This window comes from Stegostoma tigrinum, chromosome 28 (assembly GCF_030684315.1).
Source record: "Stegostoma tigrinum isolate sSteTig4 chromosome 28, sSteTig4.hap1, whole genome shotgun sequence".
Classification (NCBI taxonomy): domain Eukaryota; kingdom Metazoa; phylum Chordata; class Chondrichthyes; order Orectolobiformes; family Stegostomatidae; genus Stegostoma; species Stegostoma tigrinum.
Window position 1 is genome coordinate 25,972,185 of NC_081381.1, and position 12,307 is coordinate 25,984,491.

The 12,307-nt window shown below is 43.3% G+C and overlaps 1 protein-coding gene across 15 annotated transcripts in view; it reads right to left on the reverse strand.

Annotated features, from left to right (window-relative positions):
- The window catches only part of kcnab2a (potassium voltage-gated channel subfamily A regulatory beta subunit 2a), a 275,606-nt gene that overhangs the window by 172,713 nt on the left and 90,586 nt on the right, over nucleotides 1-12,307 (reverse strand). The window contains exon 1 of one of the 15 annotated variants that reach the window (XM_059655602.1): nucleotides 9,727-9,825. The exons of the other annotated variants lie outside the window; for them this stretch is intronic. The gene's annotated coding sequence lies outside the window, so the exon portion shown is untranslated. Of the gene's footprint in view, nucleotides 1-9,726; nucleotides 9,826-12,307 lie in introns of those variants that run through there. 15 annotated transcript variants of the gene reach the window in all.

Consider the following 12,307-nt stretch of genomic DNA (forward strand, 5'->3'; position numbering starts at 1 on the left):
GTGAGGGAGGTGGTGGGAGGGGATTAAATCAAATCAGAATGACCCTGCTATATATATTTCTCTGCAGCAGATTGGGCTTGAACCCAGGCCTCCTGGCTCAGAGATAGAGACAGCATGCGGCACAACAAGAGCCCTGTACCCTTAGTTTTTTTAAAATTTCCCAACCAATTTCCCAAACCAGTTCAGAGATGTTGTTAACATCTAGGCTTGATTCTAGACTTCCTGGTTCAGAAGGAGAGTCACGACCACTGCATAACAAGAGCTCTTAAATCAATTTGTTCACAAATGCCCTGCTATAAACAAATATCTAAGATCATCTAAAGTTGTAATAGACTGGACTCCCTCTTGTGGCTGAAGCTTGTTAAATGTAGGCAGAACTACTTGCACCAACCAATATCAGCCATTAGATGGAACCCAGGCAGTAGAGAAAACGACACTGAAACTGCAAAGTTAAGAACTTCTCAGTTTAAGACTTTAAAGCCTAGTGGTGGGGCTGGTGAGACAAGAGGAGGAGGATCTGGAGGTGGAGCAGTTCAAGGGAATGGATTATGAACTCAAAGACAAAGGCGGAGTTCTTGACCAAGATTAGTCGAAACTCAACATTCAAACCTATAGGTATTTCTGCTGTAACACGTGTTTCGTTAATGTGAATTGGCTATAACGCAATTGATTAACAGTGGAGAGATAATAGGAACTGCAGATGCTGGAGAATCCGATATAACAAGATGTAGAGCTGGACGAGCACTGGAGGCTAAGCAGCATCTTAGAAGCAGAAAAGCTAACGTTTCGGGCCGAGACGCATCAGAAATGCGGTTCCATAGGCAGGTACTAAGAAAGGTGATGTGGCTGTGGTACCTGGTTTGTTTCAGGGCATGGTCGAGCAGTTTCAAGGCCGAAAGGATTATGAGTGAGTTGCAGTGGCAGAGAGATCCCCTGAGGTTTGTCCGGAGGGAGGAGGGTAATTTCTTCAGGGTAGGCATCCTTAGAAGAGGCTTTGCAATGGGGTTAAAATCGCATCAGAGATAATAGGAACTGCAGATGCTGGAGAATCCGAGGTTACAAGGTGTAGAACTGGACGAACGCAGCAGGCCAAGCAGCATCTTAGGAGCAGGAAAGCTAACGTTTCAGGCCTAGATGTAGGCCCAAAACGTCAGCTTTCCTGCTCCTAAGATGCTGCTGGCCTGCAGTGTTCATCCAGCTCTACACCTTGTTATCTCTGATTAACAGTGGACGCTGTTTGGACAGCACAAAGTTTCTAATGTACAGTGTAGCGATTTTCTATAGTGATTTCCCTGTAATGCGACTTTCTATGGCACAAGGTCGCACAAGAATGCAACTATTGTCTTATAGCAGAACTACCTGTATACAATTGAATCTTTTGATGTTTGGCTGTGCGTGACTTACAGCAATTTTAAAAAATGTATTCTTACCATAAGGCTGAGCAAGATTTCCTGCCATATCTTACCAAAACACATCATTAACTACCCATCCCTACCCAATGGCACCCCTCTTGTCCGGTTCTATCCCCATCTTACCACATGCTGTTTCCAGATCAACTTGCCATACATTGATATCTGCCAAGAGACCACCATCCCTAGAGCCCATATCATACTTTAAAAGGATGCTATGCAATCAGATGAGCAATGACTTTTTGAGGCTATTTTGATTAGTCAGAGACAACATATTCAATGGCGTCTGAGATGGGGAAGATGACACTGCAATTCTTCGATGGAGACTTCATAGACAGAATCCCTACAGTGTTGAAACAGTCCATTCAACCTAACAAGTGCACACCAACTCTCTGAAGAGCATCCCACCCAGACCCATCCCCCTAACCTATCCCTGTAATCCTGCATTTCCAGTGGCTAATCCACCTAACCTACACATCCCCAGGCACGATGGGCAATTTATATCACAGCAGAGTAGTCCACAGCACCAGACTCTGCAGCCTGATTCAAGGCCATCTTGATGGTGAGGAATAGCCAGCAGTGCCACATAAAGGTCAATGACCTTCACTGCTCCACCTAGGTAAGTACCACAATCTTCACTCAGCTTCCTTGCATTCACTCTCTCTGCTACTAGATAGATCTTCCATGAAGGCTTATGTTCTACCATACTCACCATTGTCTTCTTCACAAATGTTCATCACAAATTATCCATCACTTCGAAACTTCCCAAACCACTGAACCTGCATTGCTGGAGCACCACCGCCTGCATACACACTTTCACCTCACTTAATCTCTCTTTTTCCGTCATTCCAGGAGAAGACACCACACAATAGGGCCAAAAATGCCCAGCCAGATGGAGGAATGTGCAACATAAAACTACTCAGCTGCTACAAGGAAGCACCCTGGTCCTCACAGGAGAAGATTGGCATGCTCCTGTGCATTTGCCAAGACAATGTCCCACTGACTAAATACTATTTGTCGTTCTACTGCGTAACCCGTAATCAGTCTCATTCATTGCACACCATTTCTAATCATTAGCCACAACTCCTTCTGTCTCATGTGGGAGCACAATCTGCTTAAAGTCTCACTGGTACAGCTCCACAGCTGGCCAAGAAAGAAGCAGCCTAGGCCACTGTTCCTTGGAGAAGTTCCAGAGACCAGGCACCTGCTAATATCCCAGGCAGAAGAGGGTGCCATAGTCTCAACAATCAGGGACTTCATCCACATTATTGGGAAGTACAAGAATGATAGACAGGTATGCTGGATACAGAGTTCCTTATTGTCCAGAAATTGCATCAATGCAACATATCATGAACATGCAGCTGAGGGTTAAGTGTGCAAGTACTAAGGGAAATGGCAAGCAGTCTTGAGATGCAGCCTGATCCAATCTGGATGCCTGGTCCGCACATAAAAATGTCCTAGCAGTAGTCTTTCAATGTAAGCTGCCAATACATCCTGCACTGCAAGTCTGTGCTTCCTGAATACCTGGCAAGTGTAATCAGAGATACACGATGGTCATGAAGGGTTGGCAAACGCTTGATGTCAATGTATGTGGATGAGGGGTGCACGCAGCTCGAGCTCATGGATTGTGCCTTGAGATGCTGTTGGTCCTAAGCAATATGGAGATCCTTCAGCGCCAGTAATGAACTGAAGTCACCAGGTACCCACTCTAATTTCCATTTTGAGATTTCAGGACATCTACCTTGTTTGTCACATTTGGTAAGATAGAAAGCTGAACATTAAGGAGGCACACTGGGCCAATTACAAGGTGTTTAACAAGCAATAAGTACCTGAAGTGGCCTATCGTCACTGCCCAATGAGAAACTCTCCTTGCTGTTTGGCAAAGACACGAAAGATAGATCAGACGTTCCTGACATCCGAATGAGCCTCATAGGACCTCTCATTTGGGTAGTGTTGTAAAACAAATAGACCTAGGGATTCAGGAACATAATTCTTCGAAGTTTGCATCACATATATAGGGTAGTTAAGGCGGCATTTAGCACGCTTGCTTTTGTTGCTCAGACCTTTCAGTATAGGAGCTGGGACATTACATTGAGGTTGTCCAGGATGTTGGTGAGCCCTCTTTTGGAGTACTGTGTCCAATTCTAGTTCTCCTGTTATAGGAACAATATTATTAATCTGGAGAGGGTTCTGAAGAGATATATTGGGATGTTGCCAGGAATGGAGGGTCTGGGTTATAAGGAGAGGCTGGGGCATTTTTCACCTGGAGGTTGAGAGGTGACCTTATAGAGGTTTATAAAATCATAGGAGATATAGATAAGGTGATTGTCACATGTCCTTTTATTCAATTTATTCATTTTGTGGGATGTGGCTTCCCAGCATTTATTGCCTGGCCCTAGTTGCCCTTGAAAGGTGGTGATGAACTAACTGCCTTCTTGAATCTTTGAGTCTATCTACTGGAGGGAATTCCAGGATTTTGAACCAGCAGCAATGAAGGAACAGCAATATTTTCTCAAGTCAGGATGGTGAGTGGTTTGAAGGGGAACTTGAAGATGCTGCTTTTGTCCTACAAGATGGAAGTGGTCATGGGTTTGGAAGGTGCTGTTTGAGGATCTTTGGTGAATTTCTACAGTGCATCTTGTAGATATCATACACTGCTGCTGAGCGATGGTGATGGTAGATGGAGTGGATGCTTGCAGATGTCGTGCCAATCAAGCAGTCTGCTTTATCCTGGATGTTTTCAGAGATTAGATTCCCTACAGTGTGGAAACAGGGCCTTTGGCCCAACCAGTCCACACTGCCCCTTGATATACCCACCCAGACCCACCCCCCCATAACCCACACACCCCTGAATACTACGGGCAATTTAGCATGGCCAATCCACCTAACCTGCACATCTTTGGACTGTGGGAGGAAACTGGAGCACCGAGAGGAAACCCACGCAGACACGGGCAGAATGTGCAAACTCCGCACAGACAGTTGGCCGAGGCTGGAATCGAACCCAGGTCCCTGGTGCTGTGAGGCTGCAGTGCTAACCAATGAGCCACCGTGCCAACCCTGGTGTCACTCTTCAAGTGTTGTTGAGGCAATACTTATCTAGGCAAGTGGGAAGTATTCCATCACACTCCTAACTTGTGCCTTGTAAATGGTAGACAGACTGCGGAGAGTAAGAAGGTAAATTATTCGTTGCAGTATTCCTAACCTCCGACCTGCTCTTGTAGCCACTGTTTATATGATGAGTCCAGTTGAGTTTCTGATCAATGACGACTCCCAGGATGTTGATTATGGGGGATTCAGTGATGGTAACAGCATTGAACATCAAGGGACAGTAATTAGATTGTCTCTTATTGATGATGGTCATCATTTTGCATGTGTGGCACAAATATTGCTTGCCCCTTATCAGCCCAGGCCGGGATATTGTCCAAATCTTGTTTCATTTGGACACAGACTGCTTCAGTTTATGAGGAGTTGTAAATGATACTGAACATTGTGCAATCATAGAACATAGAACATTACAGCACAGTACAGGCCCTTCGGCCCTCGATGTTGTGCCGACCTGTCATACCAATCTCAAGCCCATCTAACCTACACTATTCCATGTACATCCATATGCTTGCCCAATGACGACTTAAATGTACTTAAAGTTGGCAAATCTACTACCGTTGCAGGCAAAGCGTTCCATACCCTTACTACTCTGAGTAAAGAAATTACCTCTGACATCGATCCTATATCTTTCACCCCTCAATTTAAAGCTATGCCCCCTCGTGCTCGCCGTCACCATCCTAGGAAAAAGGCTCTCCCTATCCACCCTATCTAACCCTCTGATTATCTTATATGCCTCAATTAAGTCACCTCTCAACATTCTCTCTAACGAAAACAGCCTCAAGTCCCTCAGCCTTTCCTCATAAGACCTTCCCTCCATACCAGGCAACATCCTAGTAAATTTCCTCTGCACCCTTTCCAAAGCTTCCACATGCTTCTTATAATGCGGTGACCAAAACTATACACAATACTCCAAGTGCGGCCACACCAGAGTTCTGTACAGCTGCAGCATAACCTCTTGGTTCCAGAACTCAATCCCTCTATTAATAAAAGCTAAAACGCTGTATGCCTACTTAACAGCCCTGTCAACCTGGGTGGCAACTTTCAAGGATCTGTGTACATGGACACCGAGATCTCTCTGCTCATCTACACTACCAACAATCTTACCATTAGCCCAGTACTTTGCATTCTGGTTACTCCTACTGAAGTGCATCACCTCACACGTGTCCGCATTAAACTCCATTTGCCACCTCTCAGCCTAGCTCTGCAGCTTATCTATGTCTCTCTGTGACCTACATCTTTCGTCACTATCCACAACTCCACTGACCTTAGTGTCGTCTGCAAATTTACTAACCCATCCTTCTACGCCCTCATCCAGGTCATTCATAAAAATGACAAACAGCAGTGGACCCAACGCCGACCCTTGTGGTACACCACTAGTAACTGGTCTCCAGGATGAACATTTCCCATCAACCACCACCCTCTGTCTTCTTTCAGCAAGCCAATTTCTGATTCAAACTGCTATATTTCCCACAATCCCATTCCTCCGCATTTTGTACAATTGCCTACTGTGGGGAACCTTATCGAACGCCTTGCTGAAATCCATATACACCACATCAACCGGTTTACTCTCATCTACCTGTTTGGTCACCTTCTCAAAGAACTCAATAAGGTTTGTGCAAACATCCCCACTTCTGACCTTATGATGGGGGGGAAGGTCATTGATGAAGCAGCTGAAGATGTTGGTCCTCGGACACTACCCTAAGGAACTCTTGCAAAGCTGTCCTGGAGCTGAGATTACTGACCTCCAACAAACACGACCATCTTCCTATGTGTCAAGTATGACTCTAACCACCGAAGAGCTTTCCTCCTGATACCCATTGATTCAGTTTTGCTAGGACTCCATGATGTCACACTCGGTCAAATGCAGCCTTAATGTAAAGGGCTGTCAATCTCCCCTCACCTCTGGAATTTTTTTTGAATGGGGATTTCAAGACTACGGGACATATTTTTAAGGTGAGAGGAGAGAGACTTTAAAAAGGCATGGCGGCAATTTTCTGTTTTACACAGAGTGCGGTTCGCACGTGGAATGAACTGCCAGGGGAAGTTGCGGATGCGGGTACTGTTACAATGTTTAAAAGACATTTAAGTAGTTACATGAATAGGAAATGGGCCAAATGCAGGCAGGTGGGATTAGTTTAGTTTGGGATTATAGTGGCATGGACTGGTTGGACTTCTCGACCACCACTACCGCACTCCACCCTACCCTCACAATGTACTGGGTCATGGGTCATGATCTTGTCTTGTCTCATCACGTCACACTCATCATAGTCTCTGCATCTTATTTGTATCCAGTCATTGTTCCTGTCTTCTTGGTGTTGCCCAATTGTCTGCACTATTTTCCAAGTTTTGTCTCAAATGTCTTGATTTTTCCTTTTAATTCAGATGGTATTTTTCTAGGACACAACATTCATCTGCATTTCTTTCAATTATTCTAGCCAGAGCTTATCTATTGATCAATTTCCATTCTCATACTTCCACTGTCTGATGCCACTGACTCCAGGTGCTCAAAGCTACTTAATTTCTCCGCGATCCCATTTTATTTTACCACCTTCACACCAATCCTCTTCTCGAGACTAAAAATGCCAAACCGTATATTGGGTCATTCGTCTACTCATCATCAAACGCTCGTACATATCCATATAATGTGCTTTTCTCCAGTCCTCCAGTTAATCCATCATGTTCCCATCATCCCCATTAAATAACTCAATATGATCTGCAACTATCAGTAACCATGGCCCTTCCGGTCTCATGCTTAATTAGAACTTCTGACAATCTGAAGGAGGAAAGGGTGCAATCCAACTTCCAAACCAAAACTCTCCCATGTGCTGCTTATTAAAAACGGAAACACATTTGGAGTATTGAGTTCACCTGTCAGTTCACATTTAGAATACTATGTTCAGTTGTGGGCACCTCATTACAGGAATTTGTTAAAACCCTAGGGACTCCACCTAAGGAGATTTACTTGAATGATAACAGGAATGAGGGATTTTAGACACAAGGAAGATTAGATTAGAAAAATTAGGCTCATTCTTGGAACTGAGAAAATTAAGGTGACCTTATTGAGGTGTTCAAAATTCTGAAAAGTTATGTCAGGGCAAAAAAAAGATATTATGTCTCCATAATATGTCACTAACTGGGGGCCATAGTTTCAAAACCGTCAGCAAGAGAGCTAGGATTAAAAGAGAAACTTCTTTTCTCAGACTTGTTTGGACTTGGAATGCGCTGCCTGGGAGAGTGGTGGAGTAAGTTTTCACAGGAGTTTGTTTTTAGAAAGAGGAGAACTGGATACTGTATATTTTTGATAGTGATAAAACTAGAGGGCTATGGATTAGAGCTAGAGAAAAGAACTGTTTGGGAGCCAGCACCGACTTGATGGGCTGAATGGTCTCGTTCTGTACTGTAAAATTCTGTGATTCTATAAAAGAGGTAGAAAAGCAGAGAAGACAAAGAAGGAAATTTCTAAGTCCCGAGGCCTTGACAGCTGAAAGCATGGCCAGACCATCATATGATAACATAAATAAAATGAGGGATATTCATAAGGCCAGAATTAGCACAGCACAGACATCTCAAAGGCTTGTGGAGGTTGTGGAGGGTACAAAGATAGGGAGTGAACAAGGCCACAAAGGGATTTAAAAATAAGATCAAGCTTTAAAAATCCAGGTGTTGTTTGCTATTCAACAAGCACAAACACGATAAGCAAGTCCTATAAAGTTATTTGCAGATTCATGACCGCAGTCTCACCGCTTTGAATGCCACTTTGGTAATATATAGAACATAGAACATTACAGCACAGTACAGGCCCTCCGGCCCTCGATGTTGTGCCGACCTGTCATACCGATCTCAAGCCCACCTAATCTACACTATTCCATGTACGTCCATATGTATATCCAATGACGACTTAAACGTACCCAAAGTTGGCAAATCTACTACCGTTGCGGGCAAAGCGTTCCATTCCCTTACTACTCTCTGAGTAAAGAAACTATCTCTGACATCTGTCCTGTATCTTTCACCCCTCAATTTAAAGCTATGCCCCCATAACTCCAGAAGATTTCATCTGTTAATGTATGCCAGACAGCAACCAATGTAAGCATGCACCAGTTTTCATGCAGAGAATGACAGAAGTATGTAATTCTCTTCCACAAAAACAACCAGACATCAGCTCAATTAATAATTGTAAATCTGAGATTGATACTTTTGCTAGACAATTGATAAAGGGGATATTGGAGGCAAAGCACTTAGATAAGATTGAGTTCAGCCACAATCTCAGCAGAATAGGTTCAATGGCTCAATTATCTGTTCCTGCTCTTACGCTAAAATTTTTTGTTAACCTCAGCTTCCATTATTGTAAATATTCATCAATCTTCTAAAAATGGAAACCATGCTACACATGTATATTGATATAGCTTAGAAACAATGAATCACTCAGATTTTCAATTAAATATTAGATTGTTGATCTTAATGATTTTTTAAAAGAATCAGATACTGCATTTTTCTGAGTAGAATACTCATATCGGCCTTGTTTCAGGCAAGTTAAAGGAACAGTTACATAAAATGTGAAAATCTAATCAAGAATATACATCAACTCCCTCCCCTCCCGATTAAATCAAGGAGCAGGAGATACAAGAACCTGCACTCATCTACACTCCACATGCATAATGTGCATTTTGAATCCCAATCTTCTGATCTACAGAGTCAATACTAGATTTTTTTTCAGTTCTGAAAGAGTCAAAATGTAACATAAGCTATTAACAGAACAAATTTCATCTTCTAAAATATTTTATGTAAAATCTTGATGCATCAATTTCTCTACCTGACTGACAATATTATGGCTGCTGAAAATACTCCGGCCTCTGCACTGCAGTATTTGACTGTAACTTGCAGAAGCATTTCAAATAAGTGAGGTGCCCTGATACCAGCACTAAAGCTATTTATACCACGAGAGGACAATTGCATTGAATACCATCAGAATGCATAGAAATGTTATAACGATACAATTTTTAAAAAAACTGATCACAAATCTGATTCATTCTGGCAGGGAAAACCAAAACGATGGCTTAAAAGATACATCAGTTTTAAAAGGATTGTCATGACTACAACTCTCTATCAAACTACCAAACAAAACATAATTCTGCAGTATCTTCCATTCAACTTGGAACTCAACTGTATTCTCAGACTACAGCTTCAGATAGTTTTTAATACATGCAGTACATACGTATTTATTGCAAAGAGCTTGCAAAATAAGCAGACGGTTATTTGGTGAAGAATCCTTTTTGCAGCAGCAGATGCAGTCCAGCTAGGAGTCCTGTAGGAGGTGCCAGAGGAACGCTTACAGATACAACACAATGACTTGTACTTTGCATATTTCAAGGAAACACGGAACTGCAGTGCTGATTAACAATTCTTGCAATTGCTTCTTAAACCAACGGCAGGCACAAGGCTGTACAGACTATAATCAGTGCAGCATCAGCTCTTCTTTTGCCACTTAAGTTTTTTTTAATACACCACTTTTAATCTATGGCAATACATATCTTGTATTTGTGCAAAGAGATTATCAAAAATAAGTATATCCAACTGTAGCTCAACAAGCTACAAAGTTTTTCAAGCAATACCAGAAAGGTTTTCTCGTCCACAAATCCATTGGTTTCTAATATTAAATATGAAGACAAAATGCAACATATAATGTGCAAAACTTGAGTGCTTTTTCACTTAAAAGTTTAAAAAAGGGGCAAGATTAAGCTGAAATTCTGAAACACTAATTCAGAAACCAATTTATCCCTTTACTGTTCATGATATATAATTACTACTATTTGTAAGCTTAAATTCTAAAGTGAAGAAATTATGTACAGCTTAAAGTTTGATTTGTGTTGGTATACTGTGTGCATTGAGGAGGAGGGCAGAACAGATTTAGTTTCATTTTTGAATTCTAAGAATAGTACAAGTTGTCTGAAGTTTACTGATGCATGTATTTTCTATTAAGTGGTTACAGCCTTGCAGGAGAGCTTGATATGAGCATTTCAAAGCATAAGAAACATGGGTAGAAGGGAGACAAAAAGACTCTTGCCTAGGAACACAGTGTCCTACGACACACGAGAGAAACCGACAGAAACAAGTTTATTTACAAGGATAGTTTGTAGGGCTATTTCAGAGAGAAACAGATCATTCAGAGAAAAACTGTGAGAGCATCAGTATGGCTTAGCAGTCTTTAAAACAGCCAGGCCAGTTGAAAGTAAGTCCTGAGTGGTTTAAAAATAGTGAGAAGACTCCAGAAACCAAGTACAGCTCTGCAACTGAGCAAGATACTTTAAATGGAGATAGAGTGATCTTTCACACGAGCTTCAAGTATATGGAAGGTTTTGCTGAGTGTAAAAGGGTTAAATTTTTTTCTATATTTGCAATAAACTTTTATGTTCTTTTATTAAAAGTACATGAACAGCCTCTTGTTAATGTTCAGAGACAGATCATAGAAAGCAAATAGCAAAAATAAAACTAATAGTTTGACAAGCCAGGTTTCACTTCAGCATCTGACTTGCACAGCATTAGCATCAACTGGGATCCACGTTGTTATGTGGATATCATCAGGTCGTCTGAGAACGTATAATTGAGTAGTTAGGCTGATGTAAATTCAATACATGACCTAATATTGGATAATATTGCACATTAGGAGGTAAATTCAAGATTGAAATGGTAACATCTATTTTCTGTCTGAATAACTGAGCAGATAATCTTTCTCAGAGATAATGGGAACTGCATAGTATGGCGCACTGACCTCTACATCGCCGAGGCCAGACACCAACTCTCCGACACCACCTCCTACCGCCTCCTCGATCATGACCCCACACCCGAGCACCAAACCATCATCTCCAACACCATTCACGACCTCATCACCACAGGGGACCTCCCACCCACAGCCTCCAACCTCATTGTTCCCCAACCCCGCACGGCCCGTTTCTATCTTCTTCCCAAAATCCACAAACCTGCCTGCCCTGGTCGACCCATCGTCTCAGCCTGCTCCTGCCCCACCGAACTCATCTCCACCTATCTGGACTCCATTTTCTCCCCTTTGGTCCAGGAACTCCCCACCTATGTCCGTGACACCACCCACGCCCTCCACCTCCTCCAGGACTTCCAATTCCCTGGCCCCCAACACCTCATATTCACCATGGACGTCCAGTCCCTGTACACCTGCATTCCGCATGGAGATGGCCTCAAGGCCCTCCGCTTCTTCCTGTCCCACAGGCCCGACCAGTCCCCCTCCACCGACACTCTCATCCGCCTAGCTGAACTCGTCCTCACACTCAACAACTTCTCTTTTGACTCCTCCCACTTCCTACAGACTGAGGGGATGGCCATGGGCACCCGCATGGGCCCCAGCTATGCCTGCCTCTTTGTAGGTTACGTGGAACAGTCCCTCTTCCGCACCTACACAGGCCCCAAACCCCACCTCTTCCTCCGGTACATTGATGACTGTATCAGCGCCGCCTCTTGCTCCCCAGAGGAGCTCGAACAGTTCATCCACTTCACCAACACCTTCCACCCCAACCTTCAGTTCACCTGGGCCATCTCCAGCACATCCCTCACCTTCCTGGACCTCTCAGTCTCCATCTCAGGCAACCAGCTTGTAACTGATGTCCATTTCAAGCCCACTGACTCCCACAGCTACCTGGAATACACCTCCTCCCACCCACCCTCCTGCAAAAATTCCATCCCCTATTCCCAATTCCTCCGCCTCCGCCGCATCTGCTCCCACGATAAGACATTCCACTCCCGCACATCCCAGATGTCCAAGTTCTTCA